This window comes from Varroa destructor, unplaced genomic scaffold (assembly GCF_002443255.2).
Source record: "Varroa destructor unplaced genomic scaffold, Vdes_3.0 BEIS01000003.1, whole genome shotgun sequence".
In the NCBI taxonomy this organism is placed as follows: Eukaryota; Metazoa; Arthropoda; class Arachnida; order Mesostigmata; family Varroidae; genus Varroa; species Varroa destructor.
The window spans coordinates 37296555-37317848 of record NW_019211456.1 but is presented as its reverse complement, the minus strand read 5'-3'; the positions used below and the strand labels follow the sequence as shown (position 1 = coordinate 37317848).

Sequence of the window (21294 nt, the reverse complement as noted above, 5' to 3'; positions counted from 1 at the left end):
CGCCTGTATCGGTCGGTTACTGTCTCTTTATGCGCGGTGCAAGAAATCGAAGACTGAGACAGCGATCGTTGATGAACGCTTCGCCGCAAACGGTTACGCTACCTATGAGGAAAAACGGGATAACGGGTGTACTCCCCGAGCCGATTCAGAGATGGCCACTTTGGGCGGAAGGCACATATACCGAGAGGTTCACTCAGACAGGCAGTCTCGTACGGAGTCCCTGTGAGTGTCATATTTGTATCATCTGATATCCCGTCAAGGACATCAAGTCTCAACTGCTCGCTCGGTTGCTCAGGCCTAGACATCACATCACCACCAAAGCAGAACGGCTGCCGGTTGAATCGCGTGCTGCTACTGCTACTCCGGATGGCTATTGCCGCTGGTATAAGCGAGATAGCGTACTGAGCTTGTCAGGATCAGACCTTGTTCTGATGTCATACCCCACGGATGCTATGGATCGATGGCTGGTTAGTGCTGATGCCGTTGCTGGATATAAAATACCGGCACATCGTACAGTGCTAGCATGCCATAAGTGATGGTAATACTCTATTGATGTATAACATCAGACTCATGCGGATGTTTCGTTCTTATAGTGATGATAACACTGACTGAATAATAAAGAGTGCTCTTTTATAGCAGATTTATTTCCGTGCTAATTCATTTACAACTGAAATGTTATAGTTAGCCATCTTTTTATACTGTTTATACGGTCCACCGTTTGCATAGATGGTACCAGTTGTATTTAACTAAGGTTAGTTGACGCTTAGCTCATTTAGAATAGAGAAATTAACAATAAGCTTTTTATTGTTGAATTAAAAACATTTTCAAGCTTTAGTCTAATATGATTTACGCTCACTGGCTCCTTTCCTTGATCATTCAATTGATGCCATCAATGAATCACCACATAAACGTTCATACATTGGGACTTCGTTTACTCGACCCGTACCGAGTGGGAGTTTACCGAATCCAGGGGTTTAGAATCGTCGTAGTTCTTCCTTATAGTATCGTAATGGTGCGTTGCGAATGGCCACAACCAGCCGCAAAAGATGCAGTAGCACGCGGTTAGGTGCTCATTCCTTGCAGCCCATGGATTCTGATGACCCGTTAAGGCGAGTGTGGCGAAATCCAACCCAGCCCATAACTTGTAACCCCGACTATAGATGAAACCGGATGGTTGAGTGGTATGTGACGAAGTAAGCGGCCAATGAAGCCAATTACCTTCTATCAGAGTGGTGTTGTGGAGACATTAGTTATTTGTTCAAACTTGCCCAGATTTGACATTGTACACTTCTCTCGGGTAGATCGTTAACGACGTCTAATACTTATGCAGAGCTTGCGTTGCTAACGATAGCGTCGTGTTTCGCTAATACAAGTATACTTCTATCAATAGAGAGGACAGCTTACGCCTAGGAAATTTCAAATTTCCTTCAGATAAGTCATGCGAATAGCGAGAGTCTTTGACAAAATTTGTCATTGTTTTATTGATTTTGCAATAATAAAACTAATGGTCCCTAAAAATGTATTCGCAGATGTTATGCATATAATTACTATTAAGGTTTAGGATACGACACTAGCGGTTCCTTTGCTCGATTTCAGGAAAGTGGTAATTAGGACAAACTTGATAAGCTGTACATCTTTTGATGACTTATGTAACTGCGAAAGCTTGCCTTTTTTCGGCTACTTTTTGCGATGCCACTACGAAATGAACTTCATGTTTCAAAATATTTTAAGGCCTCTCGTAGGCACAAATCTTGCTATAAACGATAGAATTACTTCAAATGAAGCTTACGGATCAGCAGAGTCAACTGTTAACTGCCAGGCTGCTGCTTCTCCAAATAGAAAAATGATTCTTGCTACCTAGGACTTAGACTAGCTATTAACTTTGCTTTGTTTTTCTTGGAGTATCACGCACTGTTCGTGAATTTTAGCTCACAGCGTACCTTTCGTTTTCAAAACGCCAGGATACCGAATCCTAGACGAATAGACCGATCTCATGCACTAACACAAATGCATGTCTAGGGAATCCGATATAATATTCCCCCAAAGGTACATTTGACGCAGGCCCTCAAGCTGGCGGCCGTGCCTGCCGCCAGCTAGAGCTGGTGTTGTCGCTGGCGCCAGCATTGGCAGTGTATTGTTTGCCGCCCCGAGAGTGTATCTTAGCGCTAATCCCAAACACGCGACTCCATCAAGACTCTTCGTGACTCGCGCGAAAGACTACACGCGAACCGCGCACTGCTACAGGGCCTTATGTGCATGCAGCTGCGAAGTGGGATGACATGACACTCTCAACGCAGATTGTTCCTTCTTCCCGAAGAGGGAGTGTTGTTCCTTAAAGAGGAAGCGGAATCCAAACGGCGACCAGGCTCCAGGCTTTGGCGGACGCCGTCTGGAGCCGTCGGTAGCTGCAGGAAACCAGGCCAAAAGACATTTCTAGCCAGCCCTACGACTATCATTGTGGTGCCTATGCGATTGCGCCTAGCTAGACGAATTGAGTTGTGCTACCGTCTAACTTCTCATCTTGCACCGTTTCTTTCTCTATATTTCCCTTTGCTGCTATTGATCATCGTCCTGGGATCGTCGTGGTGGTGAGCCGTAGAGTGATGAGTCGCTGTTAGCCTATGGGTCTCTCTGCCGTTTCTGCTCAGTGGCAGGCCGAGAGTTAAGTGCTTTGTGCTTTCGGCGAAGTGAACGGGTCGCGTGGAGGGCACACGAGGGCCGAAAGTAAGGGAAAGAGGAGGGATCGCAGAGACATTTCGAAAGCTCTGCAAGGCCTGTAAGCAACTAGACGGCGCCAGCGATGCTGCTCCTCTTACCGAGCGCTACCAGTCTATGTGTGTTTATATATATATATATATATATATATATAGTACTAAGACATACGCAAGGGCGACTATGCAATCTGGTGGCTTTTAGGGTGTATCAGTCGATTGGGGAATGATCAGGCACAGAGTGACTGAGGCTGAGCGCAACGGCACAGAAACAGAGAGGGCTCTTTGCCCGGCACTTTCAAATGCGAGTTTTGCAACTTCCGCCAGTCCAGGCGAACGGCCTTACCCATCGGCAGCATCATTGTTATCGTATGGAAAACCGGAGCTTTGACGGTATCTTGGTCGGTCCCCAGAGAGGGAGAGAGGGAAAGTATCAGGACAAACAGAGTGAAAGAGCAACGAACAAGATGGCGAAAACCGTCGTCCACAGTTTCTGAGTCACTCCGCCAGCAGACATCAGAAAGGGCAGAGGCGCATTATGATAATTTCAAAGACAGATTTCTATCCCGGATGCCCCTAGTCAAACCCTCTCTGAACCTTTGCTTTACAAAAGAATCCAGCTTCAAAGAATCCATTTCATAAGGTAGACCCAATTGCTATCAGAAGATCTAACAAACGTTTTGAATGTCCATTAAAATTGTAGTTAAAATTTCACATGCAGTCCTTTCTCACTTATTTCCAAAACTTTTGGAATAATACGCTTGAATTTTTAGCGGTTGAGATCAACAGTCGGCTTACAGTCTGGGTAGCTCCATAAAAGCTCACTGTTCGTATATTGTCAAATGTATAAATAAGGCTTACCACCTGTTTCCACATATAGTCTCTTAATTTTAGCTTTGTAAATAAGGCGTTCATGCATTCAAGCTTCAAGCAACGAAAACAATAATGATCTTAGACACCTCCGAAAATTGTTTCTGTTAATTTGTTTTCGTTCTGTTTTTCGACTAACAAAAATTATAATCTTTAGAAACTATAGTTTCAATTGCCCTACTCATTGGGTATGCCGCTTTGGCCTGGGGCTCTTCAATCTTCATTATAATCATGATCAGCTTTGTATCCTCCTTAGAAAAAAACTGTCCTGCGTCCTGGGATTACGCAATGATAAAACTGCTGTCCGATTTTTATATAAACTGACAGGCCTTAACCCGATACGCTACCGCATATTGGTGTCTAATGACAGGTTGAATATAGGTTACCTAGTCCAGTTCTTTATTTGTCCACAAACGACAGTGCAATATATGATTAAGGGGAAAACTGTCCCGATGATGGTGCAATATCCTTGAACCATTTCAATGGTGACGTTATGTAGTATATGATAATAATAATAATAAGACTAGCACACGACTGATTGTGTCGGGACCCATATCAACACACTACCGCGTACAATGTAAAAAATGTTGTCCTGCTTAGCCTTCACATTTGACATTTATGTTTGTTTCTTATACGTCCATCCGTTAGATTTGAGAAATCCATATTTTCCCATTTTAAGGGGAATTAAATGAGGAGTGTCATACCTCATACAAAAAACAAATGTCCTAGTTAGTATTTAATAAAAAAAAATATGTCATAAAAGACAAACATTTAAAATTTTTGGTTTACAAAATTTGAATTTTTCATAATAAACTTAAAAATAAAAGTATTCAGCCGCTCACAAAAGTGTAAGCAAATGACAAGCGCCATTTTCTTTGATCGCTCTACGTTCCTTCAAGATTATCCAGAGATTGTATTGATGCTGTATGTGTGCAGATGTATTTATACAATATTTACCGCACATAAAAATATCCCCTAGAGCCATAGGTGGAAGCCGCTCCTCCCGTCGAACGATGGGCGGAAATAAAGGACGAACGCTATGTCCTCGCATGACAGTTTCCTTGAGACCCTTTCTACGAGATATTCGATGGAGGTTAACTAATGCGCATGTAGGTGCACGGCGACTTCAATAATACCATCCCAAGGTAATTCGTGTGCATCCTACAAATGATTTCTTCCCATGTCTCCATTACCCGGTTTAGCTCTATAAATGGTTGGTGGCGATGGTTGATTGGCGATTATTTGAAGAGATGTGTGTCCGTCCCTCTGCCTACCGCCTCTTCCGTGTTCGGGCGGCCTTTACATGGAAGCGCATCGAAAGCGATGCGGAAGGTAGTATGTCCCGTTAGCGTTCCTCGAAAGCGTAGGACAGTCGATCCACTAGGGTGTTTTTGCTGTGCAGGACAGTGTCGGACACGCCCGACGGGCTTGATGCAGTACGAGTGCAACGAACGCACATAATGATTCCCCACTGTTTGAGTAGGGCCATTCGGCCGACTCTGCTAACCGGCCGTGCCGCCAAACGCCACCGTCACTGAACAGTTCCTGCCGGCCCCTAACGCTACAAAACGCGTAAATCACCACTAACTTGAATGCCTTTTCGTACGGATTGTTATCTTTCTGCACCAATGCTGACCCGTGATCGGTGTTACCTCCAAAAATCTAAATTCTCTCATAATGGGGAATATGAAGCACAATGACTAACTCGCGTGTTTTACATGGGTTATTATCGTGGGCCGATTATGATTGTTATTATTAAAATAACTGTTAATACTAAGATTATAACAAAACTCACATCTTCTATTCCGTCTATGTAAATATATGAACAAGAAATACATAAAAAGTATGTTACATCTAAATGATATAAACACTTCTAAAATGTGTCCTTGTTGTCGGAAGCGTCGAATTAAAGGGTCCTTTAGCTTAGCTAGGTTACATATGAATAATGTCGCAGAGCAAGGCAAAACAATTAAAATTATTGCGGGTAGCCTAAAATTGACTGTGCTCCCGAAGCGAAAGTATAATTCGGAATCGCATCGTCTTCGCTAGCAGGACTAAATAGATAGATTTGAGCTGCGACTCCTTCGGCATAGTAGTCCTCGCTCGCTCCACGTTGACACAATAGCGTACTTCAAATTTTCCTTTGGATTCGTTACAGGCGGAGCTCGACACTCAAACACCTCGTTTTCTGCTTCTATCTATCTTTCTGCCTGCCAGCGTTCACAATTCCCGTCTCTGCCTGTTCTACGTTGCAACACCTTAGTCACTCTAGTCCAACTGCTGTGCGATGGCGAGCCTTTGTTAGGGGGTTATAACCCTGCCGTCGGGTATCAAAATCGCCAATATGGCGAACTTTGCCGCATTGGTTTCATTGTGATTTTCTTTTTGTCATTAATGGAGTCGCCTGTTTATACCTATAGTCGATGGATAACATTATGCCAGTACTGGCCACTTCCTAAGGGGCGTCGTCAGAATTGTGGACCTATATATGATTAATGCAATTACCAGTTCTTTCTTATAATGGCTCATGACTAAAATTCAAATGGCTGCAAGTAGAAATAGGACAAGAGACGGTGGGATGACGTGTAAATAAACACATTTCTCTGCTTCTCAGAAATTAATATGCTTATATACATTTATATTAAGGACTTTTGCAAAATTCCACTTTTAATCTCTGCATAAGCTCTTACTCGATATACATTGATGACAAAGTGTGGTCCAGCAGATGGAAGCGCAAATCGCTGGCTTTTATCAAATAAGGCTCATCACCACAGTGCCGGCGTTATTACAATAAGAATTGGTATTTTTGACTGCTGCTAATGTAGACTGATCGATGGTCGTATTGACTAGTAGGTAAGTATCGGAGGGCGAACGGGCCTATTTGACCGTTGTAAAAACATAACAAAATTTGATCTATTAGAACAATCTGTTCAAGTCATTGACAGTTTTACTATTGTTATAACAATGTAGAACAGGATGATATTATATCTATCATACTTAGACATAGCTCAAAGTTTGGCTAGACATCTAGAGTTGACAGTATGGCAACAAGTGAGAAAGCGAACTGCGCGGAAGAGGAAATCAAGTTTAGTTGCTTCGAAGTCCTCTTTTTTTTTTTTAACTTTATAATAACTTACATATTCTACAGAAATCGTTGGATTACAAGCTCGTTCTGCGGACGACATCATTAACTAAGGTAATATAACCACAGTTTTTCCGTATCAATTTTTGAAGTAGGCAAGCCGATGTCATTTACCTTTTAATGGAAAATTTACAGCGCGATAAAATGCGATGTTTTTCAAAAATTTATTTTTTATCTGATCTTCATCGAATACGCGACGGAGCCGAATATCGACGAATTGTGCCATTGCTGAGATGCACGCTTATTTTGAGTCTTTGTTTACTTATTCTTTATTTTCCTAGCAGCAACGACATGTTACTTTGAATGTAGATAATTAGATATAGGATTAGGCAGTTCGACGTTGGAATGATCAAAGAGGAAAATTAGCACTATTTTGGTATAATTTAATGTTAAAGCGAATCACGATAGTGCCTAAGTCTTTCTGCAGATCGTACTGGCATGCCAGTGCGATCCCTAAGGGTATTTGAGTATAAGTCGTTCGGCGGAGAACGGTCACTGGGTAAGGGTACTCTTAAGCGGAATGGGTAGAATCATTACTTAGCACGATGACCTTTGCAACCTGGTATGAAGTATGAAACCCTCTACACTGGTCGACTACCACAAATATAGTAAAACAGCTTGAAGATAGAGTAGCGTGCAAGCAAAGGGAAAAGGTCCATCTTCCCTGAAAGACTGACCGCGTGGTACTTCATTATAAAACCACTGATGCATAGTACAATACTAGCATCGTATAGCGTAAAACCTAGATGCTCCAATGATATATATACGTTTCTCGAAACGTCGATTAATATTCAAGATAGTTCCGCCGACGATGCTTATTTGATTATAAGTTCTAAACAGATAGTCATGTATCGCCGTTAACTTAAAAAAAAATCAATGTTTCTGCTCAAAAAGTAAGTCACAGAACATACTATTAACGAGGTGATACAGTAACGATGTTTAGTTGTACGCGGACATAACACTTCTCTATAGACTGTTCCGTGCCTCAGATTAATCTGTGTTCTGAAATGAAAACGAATAAGTTACGACAATCTTCTACACTGATTTTGCTAGGTTTGAAGTTTACTTTTTCTAGGCTGCTAAACACGCGGGAGTGAGGACTTTACATGTCTGATTAAACGTGGATTTCGTATAGTCAGTTGTATAACTCACAGCGGACATTATTCGGAGAGGTAAAGAAAATCATGAGCGGCAAAAATTATTGAGTATATCATGATTCTGATATGCACCTTCCATTGGCTGAACGTTACGCTAATCGCAAGACAGCCAGGTTCGCGCTCTTGTTTTAAGTACCTATCCGTAAGTAGTTAACCAGCGTTTCCTGAGGTTTCGTCCTTCTCGAAAGTTTTCACTCTACTGTTTTCATCTCTGCCCGATTAGGTCCACGTTATAACTACTTCAGGGGCTCGCCGACATCCTTTGTTATCTGCGTCGCCACGTAGCCGAGACGGTCATAATGCAATGCGTCAGCAGAACACCGCTGAAGGAGTGCTGCATATGGCTGACAGGCTGGCAAATCGTTTTCGAGTCCGTCCACGAACGCCACTGACTCTACCTCGGTGGGTGATACTTTTTCGTTTGTGTGATACGACTACTGATGCCTCGACTTTGCATTCTGTCAGTTTAATACTTACGCACTCGCGCCTATTTCACCCTATTTCTTCCGCACTTCCACACCGCTGATTTACATGACAGGGGGCGGGAGCCTTAGTTCGTGCCGGGCCTGGGTACCTATCCTACCTGACTAATCGGACTCAACTGGCGCGGACTCACCCGATCAACTAGCCAGCAGCCACTCAACCAAGCAAACAGACAGATAGGTTGACAGGCGGAGCGACCGACGATTACTTCGTTGTGCGAAATCGAACTTGTGAACAGACAGCAGTTAGTAGCGAAAGCTACGATAAGCAACGAGAGCTCAAGGCAGTGGTTTCCTCGCGTTTTTTTGCTCTCTTTAAAGATCATTTACCCCCTCTTTTTTCTCCCTTCCGCGCTGTGTATTCCTCTTGCGAAGCCATGAACTCGCTAACCCAGTCGTCTATTCTGGCTGACTGGTTTGAACATTATGTCCTTCGCCGCAGCCGCTGGAAGTGTGAGGGGCGATCGAGCTGGGTGCCGTAGTGATATTGGTAGAACCATACGAACTATAGGCTAGAGTAACGAACACGATGTGTCCTTTATGCAGTGTACGCAATATCAATCTGTTAGTTAGCTGTCTTCAGCTTCGTTCGTATAGTGAGTAGCGATGTAACATTGCAGTACTGATATGCGCCAAACTAACAAATCCTCGCTCATTCAAAGTGACCTTCTTCCATAAGAGACACTGTTTAGTCAACCGGACTGCCCAAAGAGTGCGATAGGAAGAACGCGATGAGGAACGACGCGAGGCGACCTGACTCTATGGAGCTGACACCTCTGCCATGTATCGATCAATGAAGTTTACTACTAAATTACGGCGAACGTCAAAAAAGAACAGAATTGATGGTACTAACCCAGATGAAAAGGAAAACAGCCGGCTGAAATTCCATAACATTGAATAGAGAGAATTTCCATTAGAATATAGTGTGATAAAAGGATCACTACAAAGGTGACTATTATTTGTAGCAGTAGCAGCAGCAGCAGCACTTATAAACGTACATCATACATATACACATATGTACATAATGTACACACCGTTCTTCCATTTCAATAGAATAGGCTGTCTCCCGTAATGAGCCCTCCGAAAAAAACAAGTTTTTCCTGGTTAATCGGGTAGGTCGCCTCGTACGCATTGACGGCTACCCATTCAAAAACATAGTGTCGAAAATAATATATAATAAAGTTAAGTCTTTTATTAGAAGGAACAAAAACCCATACTCATCGATCACTTCTTCATGGATACGTCAAGGAAATTTTCTTTAGCGAAAGCCTGCCATCGCGTAAAATCTTGAATCATCCCAACCCTACTCCTGAAGATTAAACATGGCAACCAGAAAATATCCCGTGTTCTAACCCGGCATCATCACAATCATTAGGTGTCGATCGTTGTAGTCAGTTGGGCTAATCCCTAAACACAAACGGCTGTTTCCGTGTCTATTGCATGCTGAACACAGAACTAGTATAAGGCACGCTAGGTCGTTAGCAGTTTCTAAAACCTGTTGTATTTTCACAGATTACACAGGTCGGCCAAATACTCTTGTGGTACTTATGACAACCCATATTTTAAGCGAATCGTGAAGTCGACGAAGTGCCTATACTCTACAGGCCAACTAAGATGCCAAACACAATCGGGTGTATGTTGACTGATTTGAAACAGCTACAGGGAACAAATCGGTTTCTCTACTTCAGACGCGAACGATGCATCTCACTACAACGCTTCCTACGAATCCCAAATGTAGCTGATATAATAGCGATAATAATAATAATAGTGATAATAGCCGAAAGAAAATGTGTCTCCTTTATAGAAGCCGCGATAATCGTCCTCTTTCGGCATAGAATCCTACATGGGGAAACTGTTACTAACCTTTGTCAGGTTTTCAGGATTTACGAGATTTGTGTCAGGTTTATTGTCCGACAACGCTTAATCCAATCAATGTGTTGTCACCCATCAGAACCGTAACTTCAGCAGTAACCGCACAAGCACAACGATCCGTAACTTGCTAATAGACAGAGAAGAAGCCAGTAGCCACGACAACTGGTATATCTGTTTTTAGACTGAAGAACCAAATGAAAAACGAGATTGGCTAGTGGTTTTCGAAGCAGCGATCCTAAGCGATTATTTGACATTAATCCAATTTCTTCGTCTGAAGATAGTTTGAATTGCACGGTGGTATTAACAGAGTTTAATATCGCTAGTTCTCTAATATGGTACCACACGGATTCGAGCCATGTTTGTTGTTACAGTTTCCGGCCGGTTATTGGTACTTTTATGAATTTACTAGATCAGTTGTGTAACGAAGCGGTACGTAATACAGAGATACAATAGGTGATCTATGAACGATGTTCCAGAGACGGACTCTATGGTTATGTGCGGTCAACGTTAGTATAACGTCCTGCAGCAAGTGGTGTCTATCATAACACGCTAAGTAACGTGTCTGCTTCGTAAACTTTGAGACACGTGGTGGTCTCATTTAGAGTACGGGCATAGACACACTTCGTTTCACGTAAAGAACTCTTTGTGTTAAGTTATACCTGATGGCTAAGTATCGGGCTACAAACGCTTCACTGAAAAACAAACTGTTTTGCCTGAGTAACATTTGCTTTAAAACCTAATTCGTAAGAGTATGTATTCTGCAGTTGATGGAATATTTGCGCAGTTAATACAGGCTAAGGGATAAGGTCAACTTTGCATGCTGGATACTACCTTCTCACTTGAATTCCCCACGACGAATCTTCGTTGATCGTGTATACATTTAATTTGTCAATGTATATATATATATGTACATATACATCGGGACACCTTCAGAAGCCGCTTTCCCTACTCTAGTGCCGATTCCGACATCTCTCACGGCTAAATGTCTAACCTGCAGCGTTTTTAATGAAACGAACGAAATTTTCAGTCTTCTGGATATATAGATAGCATACATGCCAGCAACGAAGTCGTTCAATATATTCAACAAAGTCCAACAGCAGGGATATTTTGTGCGAATCAATAAGTCAACATTGAAACAGTGGTGCCTCTTTTGCCTGTTTGTTGTATTGTGCTATTATGTACACGCCGCAGCCTTACAGCTTTTGGCCCTGAGTGCAAAACCCCACCTCGTCACATGATAAAAAGTTTACCAATTGGTCCCCTTTTCTACTTTTTGCTTTGATGCCTCTGTCTCTTCGAGTATGCAGAGTGTCTAGCTGTGGAGAACGGGACGAATGAAGCTGAATCAGTGACCTAGCCAGTAAATGTGTCTGAGAAATGTTCGGTGATCATTACGGCTTCATTAATCTTTTGAGTCCTTCGAAACTATCCCTTCAGTTTTGTTGTTGCCAACTCGCGCCGGGCGATGGCCGTCGTCACGATCGACAAAATGAAGCAGAATTACAAAAGCCTAAAGCAACCTGAGAGCTTTTATTGAAGTACAGCCGAATGACAAAGCAATTTCAGTGGGTTACTCTCTCGTTGGGAACTCGCTGACTGGCGCGCTAACAAGAGAAAACTCGCGACGTACTTCGTCGTTTTTTTCCTTTTGCTGTTACTGCTTCTGCTGCTATCGCTGAAGTTCGCTACAAAAGTCGTGTTGATGCCATTATTAAGGCGTCCCGAGCGACTGAACTGGGGGAGTGAGCTGGGTCTGAATGTAAAATCGCGACAGAACAACTAACGGCAACCCAGCCTAGCACCAAAAAACCATGTGGCTCTCTCTGGTGCCGACGATGGTGGCCGCTAGGGGTTATGAGTACAACGAAAAATCCCCGGCCTTGCGGCTGCTCGCGATGCGCGAGAAGTTCGCGCACGTGAAATTTTATTATTACTATTATCACTATTATGTGCCTTTGACTGAGGATAATGATAGTTCTGCTTCTAGTCACCACACGAGTCTACGCACTCCGTATCCATACTACAGCCTCTTCCTGTTATTCTACCTTGGCACTGAATAAATAGATGTTTCCTCAGGATTGCACACTACTCATGATCGTTTGAAGCCCGATCCAGTCAAACCTATGTCCTGTCCGCGACTGTGACAGAGAGAGAAAAATAGAAACGAGACAAAGAAGGACACAGCGAGTCCGGCCTAGACTCGATGGCTGGCGATGAGAACTTTAGGGAACGGGGCCAATGACAATGTAATTTATGGTGTGATTTACTTATTGCTTGTGAGTTAACACTCAGCCACGGGCAGATTTAGACACGTAGCGGCAGTAGGAGCAACAGTAGCAAACAGAAGAGACTATGATGCCCTGCAGATACGGACGAGTGGCGACGAAGGCGAAGCAGGGGAAGAGAAAAGCAGAACGAAGTGACAGCGTCGTACGAAAGCACCGGCTGCCTGCCGCTCGTTCTTTTCTGTGCATGTTTGCTATAGAATCAAATAGATGAACCAGGCAGAAGAGTGGAGGTGGGCGCGAAGGCGAAATTGGACAATGGACACGGACAGTCCGGCGAAAAGCTTCAGGCGAACTGACAAAAAGACTATACGCCTGAGATAGTTGGCTTGAAGACATAATAAGTATCAGTAGTCAGAATTTAGATCCGGACACAAACGCAACACTGTTAAAATAAGTATCGACGGAATTCACACCTTCAGCGCAGAGGAGCGAAACGTAAGTGAGTTTGAGCTATAATAGTTCAAGTGTTATAATATAATTGTGAAACAACCGCTTGCCGTCGTACAGAAAGCATTTCTCAGTATTCAGGTATCATTGCGATAGGCATTACACTGTCACAGATATGGGAAAGGACTCAATAGGCACGTACGGAAGACCGAGGTAATCGTATTTAATGGCAGTATCAAAATCTGCTGCCACTAAATGTTAACGATGTAAGTTGGTTGTCACGATCTCCTAAATACTGACTGATGCCCAATACTAATCTCTAAATTCGATTTAAAAATTGTTGAACTCTACTTGGAATATCAGCTAGCCAAACTAAGTCTTCAATCCAACATACATATCGGCTCTGGCCACTAGAGCCACAAGGATTACTCAAGCTGCTGTCTTGTACTGCTAACTGTAGCTTCTCTTGTGATGCCCACAAGTACACGTTCGAATGCTGGCCGATTCTAATGACTCTATAAGCACAGGAACCATTGTCAGAGATAAAATTACAAAAAATGTATAACTATAGATTTTTTTAGTTGTATATAAGGTTGCGAAGTTAATTAAGCGCCCAAAAATACAGCTGGCAGCAATCCGAAATGCTATTGATTGAATGAAGCCCACATTGTCATCGGTTTCTATACTATGCCGCTCTGGCTTGTTGGAGAAGCCTACACATATTCGACTTCACGGTGTGTAGTTAGCTCAGTCGCGTCAGATCCATTGAGCCTCACCGTGGACTTTGGAGGAAAAGTATCTCTAGAACATTCGAAGTCTAGCTAAAAACGCATTATGTCGCGCACTAACGTACGTAAGCTTGCTTTCTATAAAATCAAATCTCCCCATCAGGTTTCCATATTATCTCATGCTGGACGAATGCAGTTGCTTGCAGATCGCTGGCGACTTTCGAACGTCTCCCAGTTCGTTCATTTCGTCTTTTATTTCGTTGCCTATCGCATTTTTACAGCGATAACAACTACAAGGTATCAACAACGAACTCAAGTCAGTGTTCCAGCATTTTTCTTTGCCGTCTTTCCTGTGACAAACTGGGACCAATTTGTCGAGCCAACATGAATTTGATACGGACCTTAGGCGCGACTTCATTCTTTCTCTTCAACCTTTGGCGAAAAAACCAAGTTCAAAGCGAACCCCACAATTCTACGTTCCGTGAATAAGCTAGAGACGAGAATCGTCGACAAAACTGTACTGATAGCAGCTCGAGGTGAAGACAGACTGCAGCTCATAGAAATTTAGAGCAGCGTATCCGATGCGTCTGAGATCTTGTTGGGGAGAAAGGGACCGAGAGAGAAAGGAAAACTTGAGTCGACAAAAGGCCGAAATCGACAAGATAAAAAGGCCGAGACCTTAATAGAGAGAGAGAGAGAGAGAGAGAGAGAGAGAAAGAGAGGGTGGTGAGACAGCGATGTGGGTGAAATTTACTACGAGGAGCTCCGGCTAGTGGCCATCTAACACAGACTGACCTGAACTAACTTCGTAGCATGCAGAGTCAGCATAGTAGATCGGCTTCTTCGTTTTGTCGCTCAACCCCAAGTATCATGGTGGCGCAGTTTGAATTGGGGTGGCCCCAGCAAAACACGATTGCCATTGCCAGCCGAAAAGGCTGGAGTGAGCTGAAATACGCAGTTGGTACTACATTGTAGTCCTGCGTTATAGTTTGCCTATTAAGCAAAAGACACAAAATTGTTCCTTTTGCTGCCGGCGACATTGTACAGGCTAACTAGCGACGGGCGAGAGAGGCGCAGGGAACGACTGTAGTAGTCTATTGACTATCATGGTATCAGAGCAGTAGCAGCCTTTGTACGAGTTGTTGTTGTTGGTTAAGGCGATGTCTGTCGACAACAACGAGCCAAGACGACGAAATTTGAACATGGATTGGGCGGGCGAGAGGGCGGTCAGCAAAGAATGAATCTTGTACGTCTTTGCACAACTCTTGTACTCCGCAGACAACTATATCGTTGTCGAAAGCTACGCCACAGTCATTACTGTGTATATGTGTGACAGTTGAAATAGAGCGATAGTTGATGCTCCATGCTACAGCCTGTTAAAACTTACTTCTCTAATTTGTGATAGTTACTACAACCATCTATTTCAGATGTGACTGTCGTATCCTTGGGCGTTGAGATCAAACGAAATTCTTAGATCACATTTGGGACAGCATATCTAAAATATTATAATAAACAGTCAAATTTTATGATAATTTCTAGAGAGTCTCCGCTTTTTCAATAGCTAGAGAATAACTCGTGAGGTTCCAAATCGCTCAAAACGATTTTACTTCAGTAAATATGAACGGAATATAAAAGCTGCGTCCCAAACGATTTACTCCGTGTACACCTGACGCCATATTAGATTAAATTTTTTTATACAATTTATCAATACTTCAGCGAGATGTAAGTACTTTCACTATGCCAGTTATAATTAACTAAACATGTCCTCACAGGCAAAAAGAGCCGACCTAACTCAGAAAAATTCGTAGAATAGACAGACACAAAAAATAAATTCTATCTGCAACGAAATATTACACAACTTCGTTTTAAAAAACTGTAAATGCTTTCCCAAATCCAGTGCGTAAAACCATACGATGATCGTCGCTATTGGGTTTCCACAGGAGGTGGGGAGCATCGAAAATCTTAGGGCCAGGAAAAATCTTTGCCACCAGGTTGTATGTGTGTACACAATAATTTTTAAAAAAATGTAATAATAATAATAATAACAAAAAAATATTCATCAAACTTCGCGTTGAATGTTTCTCATCAATACGTTGAAATTTTTGCGGGCTTATTTGTTACTACTACTACTACCGCCACCCTACATACCAAATGATAATCAGGCCTTCTCGCAACAAAATAGTAAATTGGCATGCTAAACGATAGTACTTCATTCTCGTAATTTTTCCGCACTCGACGAATTAACATCAAGACGAAAAGCTTAATTTTCGTCCAAAATCGACGATCGATCTTATTGCTAATATTTACGCAATCTATGAACATTCTTATGAGACAGTTTGGAAGATTCTTCTTAACAAAGTTTAGATTTGAAAACCTCGAAGGTTCATCAAAATGGCCATTTTGACAGGCCTAGCTTTTTAATGCAGGAATTAACGATTTTCGCTTAAATAATCTTTTTAAGGCTCGTGGTGCCTTTTGACCGTTTTGAGCCCTTGCATTTTGGAATCTTTGGCCTACTGGCAGTTTAAAATTTAACTCCGTTAAAATCTTTCGTACGCAGCTTATTTGAGCGACACTTTAATTTATTTACATCTATGAGTATCGCTTATTATTATTAAAAAGTTACTCGTAAATTTAAGAGACAGTATGCTGAATATAGAATGAAATCGTGGTAAATTGTAGTTATATTGAATAAGTCTGACACCATACAAAAGATGCTGGCATACCTGATACACCCCTGAAAACAAAGCGTAAAGAATTCTAATTCAGACGCGCCACCTTGTGTATATATATTTATATATGTGCAAGGCATAAGAATGATAGAGCATCTGATAGTCCAAGAACAACGGCTCGAGGACTAAGTAGCGCGGAAGTCAAGAGCTACCCCATGGCTATGGTGGTACGACTGCGATAATATGAGGCTGCGTGGCGGAAATTAAGCTAAAAGCTGACGCAGCACTTTCCAGATGAAAGGCTCAAATCGTCCGACAAGTTCGTCAACTTCCTTATAATACAGGAATTTAGGAAGAAACGTTTGAACTTCTCAACGAACTGAGGCTAAAGTTTGATCTCAAAATGTTTCTAGTGAAAACAAAGCGGATAAGCCAGTCGGTTCCTTTTCACTACTTTTTTCACGGCAACAGAGATATATTCGTATGCAGAGTCAATCTGCGTACTTCGAGACTACTTGGCGAGCGAGACGCGACACGTTAAACAATTGCAACACCTCGGTCTGACGAGAAAGTGCAAAGGGGTATAAAGGTTAATAACGGGGCATAGTGCCCTCAAAAAGAATTTTTACCTGTCGTGTTAACCCCAATCAGGATGACGGCCATGCCTTGCACCCTGGTCTATGCTTGTGAAAGATACACTTCGTCACTTCAGATAGGACTTCAGAAAGCGTTTGGTGCTTCCGTGATACATCGAGCCGCTCGTGCTTTCAAACCTTGGCAAAGCTCCTTTAAACACCTCTCAAGCTACGCGCGAATTGAAGGGGCAATATTAGACGCAAAGAGAAATCCGACTTCGAGCTAAAGAACACTTCGGTAACTGCTATTTGTTTATACATACAAATACGGGAAATACGCGACCGCTGCGAATACCATCTCTTGGTGATTATTTTTGCTGAAGCTTTGCAAATTTTTTCCTCTTACATTTAAAAGTCGAACGGCTCAGGTAAACATCTACAGCTTATCAATAACACCATTGATTTTAAATGATAATTCGTAGACTCGCTAAGGTTATTAAAAACTTTAATAAGAATGGTTGTATTTGATTGAGGAAGCTAGTCATGATTAGCTAAATTATATATTTTACATTGGAGAAAACGTTTGTGAAAGACACCGTCCTCTTATTTGGTAAATCTCTCGGAACCATCTATAACATCATTCTTTGGAGCGGCAGAACACTCGAATCAGTATTGAAATACAATCCAGCTAAGAGCAAACATAAACATGCTGAGAACACCACCTTGTAAGGCGTTTTTATAGCAAACACCAAAACTCCTAATCATTTTCTCATTGCTTGTATACTTATACGAGCATAGACATGTGTCACTACGAAGACTGTTGATAGCGGCCATTTATTTAGTCGCCGTCAATGCTCTAGTTAAACAGTCGCTATTCTAGATAAATACTTTGAGACTGCCTAATTATAACTACGTTTTACCGCAATTCAGTAATGACTATTCTTACTAAATAATATCACATCATTCGTAACAGACCTAAAATAATCCTTTAACTAAGTAAAATTGACTAAATTGCATGTGTATTCCAATAAAGGCACTAAAGTTAAAGAACGGTCAACGAGTTAAGGCTACTTAACAGGTTATAAGTTACTCATTATAGCCCCGTCATATGAACTTAGAATTATTTATGACGTTTTATATAGATGTTAGAATCGTATAGATGTCAATATACGCTTGACTCTGTTAGGCTTTTCCAAGAGGGTTCTAGTAATGCGGTTTACGAATGATTGAGTCCAGCAGAGCAGTATTTAATTAAGGTCGCCCGATGAGTGTGGGGCTCGCCTTTGACCGGTGGCCTTTATTTCGTTGAAAGCACTACCCACTAGTTCTCAGTTCCTCTTTTATATGTCAGTCCGATAGTCCGACACTTCAATTAATAGTACTACAGACTGTTTGGAGGGAGTGGGTCAGGGTCATTTTGGTTGGTTTCCCCGCCGGCCTATTAGGCCATCGGTCGTTGAGGGACTCTGGCTAGGTTACTGCTAGCCTACACAGGATCCCTAGGCATTCATGAAGACATCTTTAAGGTGAAAGATTGGCGCTAAATTTGTGATATGTACTATAACGAACATCGGTGTCTATTCACACTTGTAAAGCGGTCATTATGGTTTCACACGAAGATTTGAAGAACAGACGCAACTGTTCTAGGATAACCCAGTGAATTGACTGATAATATTAAACGTATTACCAAAATGTATCACAAAAAAATACCGAACTTTAAAAGTTTGCTTTACAAGACTCAAATACAAATATTCTCTCTGTGGGTTTTCATTGTAATCACTAAAAAAATGGGGAACGACTGGTTAATGATTTGGTGGCTCAAGGCTACGTACAGATAGTGTTATAACTTAGTTCCCATTACTATATAGTTAGAGGTACACATACAGATACAATATGTAAACAAGACGAACAAAAGGTAGTATATGCAGGGCTTCAATACCCCGGAGAATGGTAAACATCAAAGGGTGAAGGTGGACATTGATAAGGAGTCACGGAAACATTCACTACTCATGCGATAATGCACTTGCACTCCTGAACCGGCACTAAGTCACCGCAGCCATAATCATGATGACTCATTTTCGCGTTATGATGTATGAAGTGTCGACATGCGTCACTGCGCGCCAAAGGCAGAAAAGCGTGCGTATCAATTTACGTGTATATCTATGTTTATATATGTATATGTTTATTTATATATGTGAAATAATTAAATATACTAAAAATTAATAGAGTGAAGAGCGTCAATATTAAGGGGTGACTTGACAAGGGCCGCCAAGCCCAGGCTAGACCAGCCCAACGGTTCCCAAATTCTACCTACTTTTGTCTACGCTGACTTCATCTATAACTGATTTTGAAGTGAGCTTGCGGATCGATTCCGATAAAGACGTATATTAGAGATATGTATTATAATAAATATGAGACATCGAAAAGAAGCGTTTGTATATATATGCAGGCTGTCCCGAGAGATCTATGCACTGTAATTTAATTGGACCACTATCTGACGGTACATTGATTGGCACCAATTACTTGAATTCATTGTAAGAGTCCACTTTACGACGCATTGAAGAAAACTGTTAAAGATTTCCAACGAAAGGAAACGCCTGTACATCGTTATCGCGATAGCGAATTTTGATGAGAATGTTTCAAACAGATAAGTCAACTGATAAGCGTCTGTGAAACGTCCTGCCTGTTGCCCAGACTTGACGCCAACGGACTTTTCTTGTAGGAACATTTTGAAGATTTCTACACCATCAAGCCGACGACTCTGGAAAACTAAAAAAGTCATAATGGAGTTTATGCATCAATAGCCCGCTGTTATAACCAATGTGTAGACAAGAACAATAATAGCTTTGAAGATCTGCGGTAGGAAGAAAATTCGTACATATTACGTACTTCTCTCTATTCTAGTATGAATATATATGTATTCATCAATGTTGAGATGCTCAACGCAAGACTGTGTATTTGCTAGGGCGTCAATTGGCGATAAAATATTACCCGTACGAGTTGTCAAAAAAAAATGTATATCCATAAACAATTAATTATTGCGAAAGCCTATACCGAATATATAGTGCAGTCGGCCTGCTTTTATGTGAAGTCAAACACGTCAAAAGTCCATATCTATTTCTACGTAGATAGTTTTACGTAATCTGTAACGCAGTATTTGGGCTATTGTACATGGGTGTGCGAGAACAGTTCGTTTTTTTTATTGGCTTTCTCATATTTTGTTGTTCGGTTCTTATTAATTAGAGCCTCGTGGGTTTCCGAGGCGATTTACTGCAGAGCAGATTGAGCGACACAATTCTAAGTTATGTTGCGTTCGTATATTTGTATTGGAAATTTATAGGATGATATCAATTGGCATATGCTCCTTTGACCCATTTAAGAAATCTCATCATCGTCTTGCATTACAGAATCAGAGACAAGATTTGACCCAACTATAGATTAGCAGATGGCAAACAATCTCGAGCTGCCTTTTTACCTAATGCGACAGAATCTGTGTGAGTTTATTTGCTTTCTACTGTGGTTTAACAGTTTGCAAAAAACCTCATGTCTGATGAAACTGTTAATAGAGATACCATAACGGCTCTAGAACAGATCAATCTGCTGTAATGTCGTATGCTTTTCAATAGCTGAACCAGCAGCTATTAACGTGATCTTGGTCTGTTTCAATGCCATGCTTGCATCACCCCGTTACCCCTCGGATCGAAGTTTGTTTTGCTCAAGCATTTTCCCGTTGTTGATTTGCGGTGCATAAAGCTCGCCGGATAAGCTACAACATACTGGTCCATGGAAGGAGAGCTTTTGCTGTACTGTTAATGGATAAACGTTTGAAGCCATCGATATGAATGTCGGGTCGTGGTTACAAGTCTAAAAAGTTCATCTTGTTCTAGAAATCCCAGATTCCATTACATTGTGCTCGTATTTAGAAGCCCTGCAAATGCTTATTATCGAATTTTTAACTTTTACTGCTGTATATTTAATCGTCTCGGAACTGAACTGTGACTGCTAACGGACTTTACGGCATGACTCAGTCTACTTTAGTCCTTACCGAAACTTGCAAAAAGCAGGCTCGCATCGCGGAGAGTTAGCCTCATGTTTCTTCAGATCGGCAAAATGTTGGCTACCCAACGCTTGCCTGGTTCCGATCGGAAAACTTACGTCCACCAAACGATTTCCAGCCATCCACGAAAGCATCCATCGATTCATGACCCAAAAAGAATGCTGTAACACACAACCAGATATCTATTCATACATATAGTGCCGTTACTATCATTTTATATAGAGCTCTGAAAACATACGGTAGTATTCTAAACCCAGTAAATTGATCGAAAACACCAGTAAACGTAAACTAAAAACGCTAGCCTCGCAAAGATCTATATATATATATATATATATATCTTTTTTCCCATTTTG

General features: G+C 41.7%; 1 long non-coding RNA gene across 2 annotated transcripts in view; it reads right to left on the bottom strand.

The window, feature by feature from the left end:
• The window catches only part of LOC147756903 (uncharacterized), a 28364-nt gene that overhangs the window by 2013 nt on the left and 5057 nt on the right, over window positions 1–21294 (bottom strand). Inside the window, exons 2-3 of one of the 2 annotated variants that reach the window (XR_015324503.1) lie at window positions 20930–21102; window positions 18151–19653 (exon numbers count right to left, since the gene is read on the bottom strand). This is a non-coding gene — a long non-coding RNA (uncharacterized LOC147756903). Of the gene's footprint in view, window positions 1–18150; window positions 19654–20929; window positions 21103–21294 lie in introns of those variants that run through there. The other variant, XR_015324502.1, reaches the window with a different exon arrangement.